This window comes from Littorina saxatilis, linkage group LG14 (genome assembly GCF_037325665.1).
Source record: "Littorina saxatilis isolate snail1 linkage group LG14, US_GU_Lsax_2.0, whole genome shotgun sequence".
Taxonomy (NCBI): Eukaryota; Metazoa; Mollusca; class Gastropoda; order Littorinimorpha; family Littorinidae; genus Littorina; species Littorina saxatilis.
Window position 1 is genome coordinate 32143175 of NC_090258.1, and position 12885 is coordinate 32156059.

Below are 12885 nucleotides of genomic sequence, written 5' to 3' on the forward strand. Positions count from 1 at the left end.
GGACATTTTTATATATGTCTATACAATTTTGCCAGGAAAGACCCTTTTGTCAATCGTGGGATCTTTAACGTGCACACCCCAATGTAGTGTACACGGGACCTCGGTTTTTCGTCTCATCCGAAAGACTAGCACTTGAACCCACCACCTAGGTTAGGAATGGGTGAAGAAAATTGCTAACGCCCTGACCCAGGGTCGAACTCGCAACCTCTCGCTTCCGAGGCAAGTGCGTTTACCACTCGGCCACCCAGAAGTTTTTAGATCATCGTTTTGTATATCCTTTTTGATTAAATTCGTTCATTTTTTTTTTTTAAGAATTTAAATGTCAACTTGAGTCGTGCGTCTGCTTGTCGAGTGTTTCTGCTTTTAAAGTCGTCTTAATTGGCACTTGTTTTTTTATGTGTTTTGTTGTTTGTTTAGTATGTCAGTTTGCGGAGTTTTTACTACAAAGTATAGAAACAAATCTACACAGTCTCAAAAACAATGTTCTTCAGTAACTGTAAAAAGATTGATAACAATTTATAAAAAAAAAAAATGACATTAGTGACAAATGCTTCACAACATAATAATAATAATAATAATAATAATAATAATAATAATAATAATAATAATAATAATAATAATAATAATAATAATTGTCAGTAAGTACTGGTGTCACATGACTGATGTGAACCAGTTGATTGGCTAATGGCGATGCGCTAAAACTGTTAGCGCACTCTTGGAGTGCGCTAACTTTTCCACAGAGCGTATTCTTGCGCCCTTTGCCTAAGCAAGACTGTGCTCTCATCCTCAGAATTAATTAATGACATGTAGCTTATATTCTCCACAATACCAAACGACCATAAATTCCCTGCTTCTCAATTAAAGCAGAAGTGGGTTTTTTTTCTGACAGATTGCATGTGCCTGTGCCAGTGCCAGTGATCTAAAAAAAATAGAAGCCGCTGTGTTTCATCTAATTTTCGCCGAATTGCATAGATTCTTCTCATATGCCGTGTTAGTGGCATGTAGCTTATCATCCACATTACCAAATGATGAGTTAGTATACAATTCCCAGCGGCTAACAGAAAACACAAGTGTTATTCCGATAACGTACCAGCAAGACCAGTTTGGAAGACTGACTCGATCGATTCTGTAGCAGACAACACAGAAATACGACTACATCAGTTCAGTAAATGAATGGTTTCAGAATTATTATTTCAAAGCAAGAACAATCGTAATCGAAAACGTGTAAGGTTCGGAACGTTCTTACCATATATAAGATTTATTAGCAGCCTGCCTTATGCGTACAGACTCAGTGCAGACTGCAGTCGTTCCATTGCCCAGGTTGGCAGGTAGCCTAGCAGACGACATTAACCCCGCTCAGCAAATTAACATGTTGGGCAAATGTGAACGAAAAAACGATGGGGATATAATACGTGTAGGGGTCAGAGCATTCTTACCGTTCATATTTAGTATCAGACTCCCCGATGAGTGAAGATAGAACACGAGGAAATATGCCACATTTGTTTTGAAAATGTGCGAACCGTCGAGTCCCGCGGCTTCGAGTCAATTCAAGGGGAGTCACTCCGCATAGTCAATCCGTCGAAGCTCGACTGGAGGTTTCGAATCGCAAATAATGAAGAGCCTTTCTCCGAGTTCAAATGAGGTCTCTCTGAAAGATCATCACTGTTCAGATTAACGCTACACTGGAATTTACCAACAGAAATTAAAATGCGTGTGACGAAAGCACGACACACTTGAGACACCCCACACAAAAGTAGATCTTTACTGTGCACGACCTGACCACACAGTTATGCCTATTCAAATGCGCATTGCAAAATGTGCGTTTGGAATCTTCTTTTTTCTATGGCGGTACTGACAATATCGTTATTGAAACAATCCCAGTGCACTAAGGGATTTATAGAGCAAATCTCGAAAATAATTATTGAACTCAGCGCTATGCGCTTCGTTCAATAATGAATTTTCTCGATTTGCTCTATAAATCCCTTAGTGCACTGGGATGTCTCAATAACTTAAATAATAATAATAATAATAATAATAAATGAGCATTTATATAGCGCAACATCATAACTTTACAATTATGCTCTTTGCGCTTGACACATTTAAAATTAAAACACAGTTATACAAGCATTTACATCTACATTCATAGTCAACAACGCTTAATTAAAAGCATACACCATCACACATACATTACAAAAGATTCTTCCACTAACTAAGTAATAAAAACATGAATAAAATAGGTAGTAAAAAACAAGGAAATACCAGCTGAATACCCTTAATCAAACAGAACATGTTATCAACATACATGCATCAGCATTCTTCACACATTATTAAGTTCAAGCTCACATTTGTTTCTAAATTCATTGAATATGTTACACTGTTGTCGGAAGATAGAAGGGTATTATCTGAAGTGCTCTAACCTGAGTCCTCGAATGCTAATATATGAGTGGATAGAAGACGCGATCCTATAGCTCACAAGATGTGACATCATATCAATATTCAATGCTTTTTATCTCCCCCTCTTCATCTCTCTTTTTACCTGCCCTTGCAAGCTTGCTCGGGATAGTTGCAAAATGGTTAAAGCGACATTTTTCATGTTCTCTCTCTCTCTCTCTCTCTCTCTCTCTCTCTCTCTCTCTCATTCTGTCTCTCTCTGTCATGTTCTATTTACTTTTTTTCGACGCTGACGTCATTCCCTGTCTACGTCACTCATTTCGTCATATAATCATTCATTCGCTTGCGGCTTCGTGCCAGGCGGGTAGAAAAAATCAGCCGGATAAGTTTTCGTTATTAATTGTCCGTTTTCATTATCGCACAGAGATGAAAGAAGCAGTGTATTTTGGCAACACATCGCGCCATTCAGGCACATAATAATAATAATAATAATGGACATTTATTAATCGCCGTTTCTCACAAGAGCTCACGGCGATTTACATATTAATTTCTGCCGTGTGAGATGGAATTTTTTACACAATATATCACGCATTCACATCGGCCAGCAAACCTCAAGCCTATTAGGGCGAGCATTCACCTTTCACGGCCTTTATTCCAAGTCACACGGGTATTTGGTGGACATTTTTAGCTATGCCTTTTCAATTTTGCCAGGAAAGACCCTTTTGTCAATCGTGGGATCTTTAACGTGCACACCCCAATGTAGTGTACACGAAGGGACCTCGGTTTTTCGTCTCATCCGAAAGACTAGCACTTGAACCCACCACCTAGGTTAGGAAAGGGGGGAGAAAATTGCGGCCTGACTCAGGCCTGAACACGCAACCTCTCGATTCCGAGCGCAAGTGCGTTACCACTCGGCCACCCAGTCCGTACATACACAAAGACAACGATTAACAGGGATAACTACACGTGAAAACATCAGTCAAACCTGCTATTTCATACACGTATTAACTCATCACAAAATGACCCCTGGGTATCTCTGCGTTTAAAGGACAAATTTACCTCCAACACAGCACTGACACCACTTGGACAATTGCACAAAGCACACTCATTCGCAGGCTGCAGTATTTCCTTTTATCGTGTAACTGTGCCTTTAAATCCGCACAATTACTACAACACCGACGAGGGATAAAATGATTCAATAACGGTGTCGGGTTGTAGATTGGATCTGGAGTATTTAAACAATTGATTGCAACAAGGGGAGGGAAGGCGGCTGAACAAACTGCAGCTGGCAAGTTTGCAACAGCAGAGGGCGCTGATAATCTACTGCTAACCGCCCGACAACACGAAACTCAAATGTACTTCAGACGAACCTTGTCACACCTGTGCGTTAAACTAAAAACGGTTAAAAAAATGAAGAAGGGTGTAATTAAAAATCGAAGACTGTGATGGTAGTTTGATAGCCTTCCCATCCCCCTCCCCACCCCCCTCTGCACACACACCCCCCTTGTGTGTGTGTGTGTGTGTGTGTGTGTGTGTGTGTGTGTGTGTGTGTGTGTGTGTGTGTGTGTGTGTGTGTGTGTGTGTGTGTGTGTGTGTGTGTGTGCAGTGGTCTTGTGGAAAGTTTATATTCAACACTGTCTGTAAATAAACTCTCAATCAGTATGTCGCTTAATGTTTTGCCCTGGGACTCCTCGAAATGAGTCACACTGAAGCAATGAATTGCGATCGCCACCTTGACCGCTACTTCGAATAATTGCGATGATAGCACACACGGACACAAACACACACACCGCTACAAAAAAGTATGTTGCCTTCTTGGAAAGGACATGTGTGTTTTATGTCTCTTTCTTACAAAAAGCAACAACAACAAATCGTAGTATCAAAAACCACAGATGTGGTTACTTACAAAAAATTTTTTATTATGTTTTACGTGATTACGTCAAATCGCGAACGCGGAATTATTGCGTCATACTCAAGGGAGTTTACCCGTTCCTATGTTATACATATATCTGATGTTAGCATGCGGGGGGAGGGGGGGGGGTCCAATGAGAAAGACGTGGCTTTCAACAAGGCAACACACACACATGTTACAACGACAAACAAATGCAGAGTCCCCTGGCGGCCGCCAAGGGCAAAGGGTGATCACTCTAAAGTCCCCGGAGAGATGTCTCCCTTGACTGGCGGCCGCGATGCAGGTGCATTGTGGGACGAGAAGAGAGCTAATTAGGGTTTGGGTCACACATGATACGAGACTCGTCACTCTTGGCGCACCTGCACAAGGCAGCAGAGTTGTCTCCCAGGACCAATTAGAAGGGCTTGGGACTGCCGGGAAAAATGGCGCTGGGTCTCGCTTATTCGTAATCCTCTTGGCCCGGGCCTCGGTTTGGGTTTGGGTCTGGTAGAGGACATTCTGGTGAATGGATGTAGGATCTGTTTGTTTGTTTGTTTGTTTGTTTGTTAGTTTGTTAGTTTGTTATATGGCTTCATGTTAGCGTATGTATTTTAACTGATGTCGTTGAATTTATTTATATTTTATAGCCGCGTTATGTTGGATGTGCTTGGTTAGAGTGAATGGAGTGAAAACCGCATCTGTCAAAACGAATTCCCAAACTTAGGCGATCAAATATTCTGTATTCTGTATTCTGTGTGAGGTCGGCTGGGCGCACAGTTGATGCTAACAGAATAGCGCAATGGCTATGACTTGTCAAGGTTATTATTTTTACTTTTCCCAATTAAAGTCTCTTTTTTTCTAAAGACATCAAATGCGTGGTGTCGTTTATGCTTTGTTCTTCAAAACGTTTTATATTTTTCTTTTCTCTTCTCTTCTGATCGCCGTCTATCTTTAGTGGGTTTTTTGCCTTTCTTTCATTTTTGATTTTCATGGACGCGTGTTTTGCCACGGCGTCAATACAGCTAATAGTAACCTGCATTAAGCTTAATCAAAAGAGAACCCAAAAAATACAAAACTTAACAGAAATCACAGCCAACCAAACCGACAATCCACCACACACACACACACACACACACACACACACACACACACACACACACACACACTGACACACACACACACACACACACACACTCACACACACACACATACACACATACACACACATACTCACACACACTCACACACACACACACACACACACACACACACACACACACACACACACACACACAGTACAAACACAAATACAAACAAACAATCGAACAAACAATCAAACAAACAAACAAGCAAACAAGCAAACAAACACTCTTCGTAATCCCTAATCGTCCAGCTTTCACGAAGGAGACAAGATCACAAATAGGGTTGACTGAAATCAGTGGTGACGGCATCAGAAGGCCACCAGACGGTCCCGCTACCACTAATTACTCATTAGTGCGTCGACATGCTGGCGCTTCGGGTGATGCAAGAATACGAACCGGCCGGCTGGCGAACAATATGGCGCAGGAGAATCGGGCTTCGAACGAACAGCACACTAATTAAAAGACAATTGTACCTGCACCGTTTTCAGCATATTGCTTGTTATTTTGATCCTGTTTTGAAAGCTACAGACAAGCATGTTTTGGGGAAGCGGACGAGCAATAGGAAAGTTTTCAGTTACCCTTAGGAAGCTTACTATACCGCGTTGTGCTTTTAGGTCATTGTGAGAAAAAGGACTTGTTCATGCTGATGATGTTTCAACCAGATAACTTTGAAAGAAAGAATTATAAAGAAATGTTTATGACATTATTATGTCACATAGGCCTACGTGCTTGGTATACACTATTCTTCAAGCCAGAAGAATGGGCATGGTTCGGGGGGAGAGTGGGTGATTCAGGGAAGGTTTTCATATTCGGTTATTTGTTGCCTCAGTAGAAAGAAAAGGTCGTTATTGAGCTTGACGAATTCATGGCATCAGTTATAGTATTTGTTCAACCCCTTTTTATTTCGTCTTTTTTTCTGAATTATTTGTTGACTCGCTGAGCGGATACAAAAAATGGTAAAATTCACTTTCGTGCAAAAGTGACGAGACGCTTTTCCGTGCATGGCTGCCTGTATTTGTGTTTGTACTGGCTAACCACTCAAAGGGGAAACGAATAGCAGTTACATTTTGTCGAAAAAGATTGGTTTTAAGTGTTTCATTGAAAATCCCAAGCACACGATCCAGTCGCATTTTTTGTTTTACAAACTCTCCTTCTGTCGTACCCGTTAATCAAGCAGAATTAAGTTGTAACGTATTCTTCTTCTTTTCCTTCCTTCGATCTGCACCTCCCACATGCACTAGCGGGCTCGCCATTTAGGCAGACATACCTAGTTTTCGGGGGAAATTGTAACATATAATTTGACCCAATTATATTGGCCCAATCAACTTACAAAGACAAAATTACTTTGTCGTGAAGCTGCCGTTTCCGCCGCTGAACCATTCAACCGAAAATCAACGGAATTATTAAAACTCAGTCATGCGAAATAAACGTAAGGGACAAACCTGAGAAAAAGACAGCGAATGGGAGAGAGAGAGAGAGAGAGAGAGAGAGAGAGAGAGAGAGAGAGAGAGAGAGAGAGAGAGAGAGAGAGAGAGAGAGAGAGAGAGAGAGAGAGAGAGAGAGAGAACGAACGAACGAACGAACGAACTTTATTACTCAAGGATGGAGATTTTAGGCTCACGCCTAGTCTTACAATCTGTCCCTGCTAAACTAAGACATAAAATTAAAGACAATAAAAGGACAACTGAGAGAGAGAGAGAGAGAGAGAGAGAGAGAGAGAGAGAGAGAGAGAGAGAGAGGGAGAGAGGGAGAGAGGGAGAGAGAGGGAGAGAGGTGTGGGGGGGAGGGGGGGAGACAGAGAGGGGAAGGGAGAAAGAGAGACAGAGAGCAACAGATACAGGGAGGGAGAGACAGATAGAGAGTGGAAGGGAGAGAGAAAGAGAGAGAGAAATAGAGGGTGGATGCAGGGAGGGAGAGAAAGACAGACAGAGAGTGGAAGGGAAAGAGAGAAGGGGGTGGGGGCAGAGATAGAAAGACAGAGAGAGACCGTCAGAAAGAGAGAAAGAGAGAAAGAGAGACCGAGAGAGACTGACAGAGAGAGAGAGATAGAAAAAGACAGACAGAGAGAGACAGAGGGACAGACACAGAGACACAGAAACGCGAGAAGCGAAAATCTCCTCCCCCGTATTTCACTTTCATTAGGAGACCTTTTGTTTGCAAAGAAATCAAACATAAAAAATAAGGCGATTTTTGTTCTTTTGTTGGATTATACCACAGAAAAAAATGCGTGAATTTCTGAAACACTGCATTCGTAGTATGAGATCAATGATGTCTTTTCACTACCCGATTCGGAGGCAAAAGATGGAGGGGAAATAGAAGAGAAAATTAAAAAAACCATAAAAAGAACCAACCGCTCCATGGGTGGCTAGTCAAAGTAATTGACTTCTAAGCCACCTTTAAACTGTTCTTCTTTCTGTTCTTTCTCTGTCACCCAGTTTGGAATTGTAAGAGCATGAACGTCTTTTCTGTACCGGGGTGACCTTATGCTGAGGTGAACTGAACTACAATTAATTTACGGTTGAAAGAATTCTGTTTGAATTCGTGTTGGGAAAACGTGTCTGGTGATGTTATTGTGTGTGCTGGTCTTTCTTTAATTGTGTGTGTGGGGGGGGGAGGGGGGTAGGAGCGTGTAGGTTTGCGTGTCTGTCTGTCTGTCTGTGTCCGTCAGTGTTCATTGCCAGGTAAATGTCTTTGTATTTTGGTTTGTGTGTACCTTCGTACAAATCTATGTGTTTGTCTCAGCGTTATGGAATGGTAGGAACAAGAGATTACAGATGAGAAGAACTAGACCAACAAAAAACGTTACATTTTTTTTTTAGTTGACCGTTAAGTGTGCTACTGTCTGTCCACGTCTTTACTGATTTGTCTTTTTACATTTAGTCAAGTTTTGATTAAATGTTTTAACATAGAGGGGGAATCGAGACGAGGGTCGTGGTGTATGTGTGTGTGTGTGTGTGTGTGTGTGTGTGTGTGTGTGTGTGTGTGTGTGTGTGTGTGTGTGTGTGTGTGTGTGCGTGTGTATGTAGAGCGATTCAGAGTAAACTACTGGACCGATCTTTATGAGATTTGTAAAAGTTGAGGCGGCACTGTCACACCCTCATTTTTCAATCAAATTGATTGAAATTTTGGCCAAGCAATCTTCGACGAAGGCCGGACTTCGGTATTGCATTTCAGCTTGGTGGCTTAAAAATTAATGAATGACTTTGGTCATTAAAAATCTGAAAATTGTAAAAAAAATATTTGTTTTATAAAACGATCCACATTTACGTTCATCTTATTCTTCATCATTTTCTGATTCAAAAAACATATAAATATGTTATATTTGGATTAAAAACAAGCTCTGAAAATTAAAAAAATTAAAAATTATGATCAAAATTAAATTTTCGAAATCAATTTAAAAACACTTTCGTCTTATTCCTTGTCGGTTCCTGATTCCAAAAACATATAGATATGATATGTTTGGATTAAAAACACGCTCAGAAAGTTAAAACGAAGAGAGGTACAGTAAAGCGTTCTATGAAGCACAGCGCAACCGCTACCGCGCCAAACAGGCTCGTCACTTTCACTGCCTTTTGCACTAGCGGCGGACTACGTTCAATTTCATTCTGTGAGTTCCACAGCTTGACTAAATGTAGTAATTTCGCCTTACGCGACTTGTTTCTCTTTCTGTCATTTCTCCTTTTATTTGCCAACGAAAAACTTGTTTCGAAACCGGTCCATCTTCGTGTTCATGTTTAAATGTCCATGTGTCTGGTTCTCATGGGTTTTTTTTTCTACAATCAAGGAGGATCTGTCCTGAAGTTTTGTTGTTATCTTGTTATATTATAAGCCGTTGTGACGCCGTCATCTTGGCCCTACCGTCATATTACGATTCTCGGCCTCGTTGATCTTGTATAAACTCCACACTGAACACAAAACCACCCTTCAATAGTACTGATGAGCGACCTTGGGTATCTTACATTCATCAGTGGGGCCAAATTTGTCCAACCAATTTTTTGTATTTAACTTAGAAATTTGATTCATCCTAAAAATGTTCCCTTCTCATTCATGGGACGTAACCACTCAGTACACGTTTTTGAAGAAATCGATTTTTTGGGTGAAATCTATTAAATTTCACCACCAATTTTCTTCACATGCAAGAAACTGACATGCTTTTCGTCCTTAAATAATTTCACTTCATTAATTTTACCAGGAAACAACATTTCAGTCTCTAGTATAAATCGAAGGGGTAATATGACGGCAGGGCCAAGATGACGGCGTCACACCGTATCCGTTAGTACGCTTTGCTGTGAAGACTGCTGCTTCAGGACAGATCCACCCTTGATTGTAGAAAAAAACACCACTACGAGAACGAAACAAGGCTATGAAGGACAGAAACAAACTAACAAAGGGAAAATAGCAGTAGAAGAAATGAACAGTCTGTGTGACCTTTTAGAATGTTCAGCACTGAAATGTTCCACAATTTAAAAAAACAATTGTCATTGTGGGGAACATTGGTGTTGAACGAATTTTTGCCTTGTTTTGTCCATTCTTCAACTTTGTGAACCGGTCCAGTCAGTAATTGTCTCAGTTTTTCTTTAATTTGCAAACTAACCGACATCTCTGCCAAACCCCACTCCTCTTGTTTAATATATTATTTTAAAGAAAATGTTACTCTTCCATTATTCGCCACGGTCAAGTCTAGCATACCCACTCCCCTCCTCTCCTCCTCCGCCCTCCCCCCCCCACCCCAATCTTCTCCCCCCCCCCCCCACCCCAAACCTCCCCTTCCCCCACTACATCCCTACTCTTCCTGACGGTGCCAGAGTCTGAAGAGTTCTCCACGAGAAAACAATCGCGGTGTGTTTCGAACCTCTCTGGCCGCCAGGGTGCGCAAACTGCAAACAAGGGGAGAGCACTCTTCTCGACTCTAACGACGCCTGTCCTGCCCTCTAGCGGCGCTTTGGCGAAACTTGACTCGGGTCCAGAGCGGGCCGTAACTCTGGATAATACCGCGATAGGGGCTGAAAACATCTGATGCCCCTGTTTTAATTATGGCACGGCTACCCTAGGATTGACAGCTCTCCTCCTCCTCCTCCCAACCCCTCCTTCCCTCTCACACCCCTGCCCCCCTCCCCCCCCCCCACCGCCTTCCCCCTATTCCGTATCCATATCAGTCCCTCTGTCATTCTCCTACTTGTGTCAGTGTTGTTTTTGTTTTTGTTTTAAATATAAAAATATATTTTTCTGTTACCTTTCTCTGCGCTGTTTTTGCCAGCGTCCTGGATTGTGGCCTCATCTTGCTGATTAGGACAAAGATCGATTTTTTTGTTGGTGAAGTTTGAGGTTAGATGGTGTGTGTGTGTTGGTCTGTTTGTGTGTTACTCGTATTGGACGGCTGGCGTTGGATTGACAGTTCTCCTCTCTACTCCCTCCCTCCTACCACGTACCCTCCTTTCCCGCACCACTATACTTCTTTCCCTTTCCTTCACTCCACCCCACCCCCACCCTCCTCCCCCTATCACTTTCTCTTTCTCCCGTCTCTGTCCTGCTTGTTACACCCCCGGTATAGGGGTGTGTATAGGTTTCGCTCGATGTGTTTGTTTGTTTGTTTGTTTGTGTTCGCATATAGATCTCAAGAATGAACGGACCGATCGTCACCAAACTTGGTGAACAGGTTCTATACATTCCTGAGACGGTCCTTACAAAAATTGGGACCAGTCAAACACACGGTTAGGGAGTTATTGGTGGATTAAGATTCTACAAGGACTTATAGAGGGACATATTAATGGTCAAAGGGAAATAACCACACTTGTTAGCAGTGCCTGCTCAGTTGGTGGCAGTGAGAATGCTAAGGACGGGGGTGTTTTTCCTACCTCGGAGGAATTTCTTGTTTTACTTGATTTTCAGCTGTTGTTTTCCCCCTATCTACCCTATTCTGTGCTGTTTGTGTTGTCATGTGTGTGTTGTCGGTACATGTTTTTCTGTCGGCCATCCCAGAATCGGACAGCTGAGACATTTGTGTGACTGTATGAGATATCAGAGACAAGAAGAATGGCACAAATTTGATTTTATTCATTTTTTCCATTGAATTACATAAATGTCTCTGTCTCTCTCTGTCTGTCTCTCCGTCTCCGTCTCGCCCCCCCTCCCCTCTCTCTCTCTCTCTCTCTCTCTCTAACTCTTGAGTACATTTTTCAATTGTACAAATGTGTCCCCTCTCTGTTCTCGACAGCTTCTGAGCTGGTTTTGTGTGTTGCCCGAAGCAGTACAGCAATCTTTGGTTCCAGAGACCAGCTTGTGCCGATGCGGGTTTGGGACTGAAATCGAGATGAAGTTGCTTGTGTTAATTATCAGCGTTGGGTTGTTCTTTCGAGTATATTGAAATGTTATGTTGATGAGTGTCTTGTCGTGTGTATTTGATACGAGTACAAGTAGCTTTTGATCAAAACCTCATTTGAGTCTAATTACACACACGTACACATACACACACACGCACGCACGCACGCACCCACGCACGCACGCAAGCACGCATGCACGTACGCACACACACACACACACACACACACACACACACACACACACACACACACACACACACACACACACACACATTAATTCTGATTTGGTGTAAACACAATTTTATTTCAATCCCGACATTCAGTCTGATTTTCTCTGTTTGCATCTTTAACCTCAGTCTCAACAACACAATGTCTTCCCTTCAACCTTTTCTCTGTCTGTTTTAATGTTTGTTTTTACTTACCCTTATTGGTCACGTTTTTTTTAGAGGAACCTCTATGAGGAAACATGACTCATTATATTTATCCTTTCCCCATTTCGTACCAATCGAACTCTAGCATCATCATCCCCGAGGGGAATACCACTATCACGTTACGTCATGTAAACTCAGCGATACGTCATCACAGCCTGTGGTCATTGTGTCCCTAGCAGTGTAATATATAGTAGTATTAGCTGTGTGATATATTTGGGTTAACAGGGGACAGACTTCAGAGAGGGGACAGGGCATCCCGACCGACATAATCATACCAAACCTTCTGGACATGGGGTCGAATAATGACTTTATAATAGCTCCCGTGTCCATCCAATTTGGAACCTTATTTAGCCCTCGGCGACCAATTAAAAGAGTCGGTTTGTAGTGCTAGTGATACCGAGACAGAACCGGTTCGGCGTATTGTGGGTCACCCAGTCTTGGCTAGCTTCCGGAACTGAAGGTGATTCGGCCTACTTAGTATTTTGTTTGTTTTTGTTTGTTTGTTTTGAGGATGTTGTCGTTGTTTACAAGGGTGAAATATTGGTGTTTTGTGAAAGTGAAGCATGCACAGGGGTTGTCTTGGTTGTTGGCCTTCCGAGGATGTTCATCCAGAGATGATTACAGTTTTAATGGTTTGACCTCTCACATTCTTTCTATCCATTTTTTCCTGAGGTACTTTGCTTGATTAAGTACACCGATATTCAGATAGA

At 42.0% G+C, this 12885-nt stretch overlaps 1 protein-coding gene across 1 annotated transcript in view; it reads left to right on the forward strand.

The window, feature by feature from the left end:
- The window catches only part of LOC138946582 (ETS translocation variant 5-like), an 81826-nt gene that overhangs the window by 25904 nt on the left and 43037 nt on the right, over nt 1-12885 (forward strand). The window lies entirely within an intron of this gene.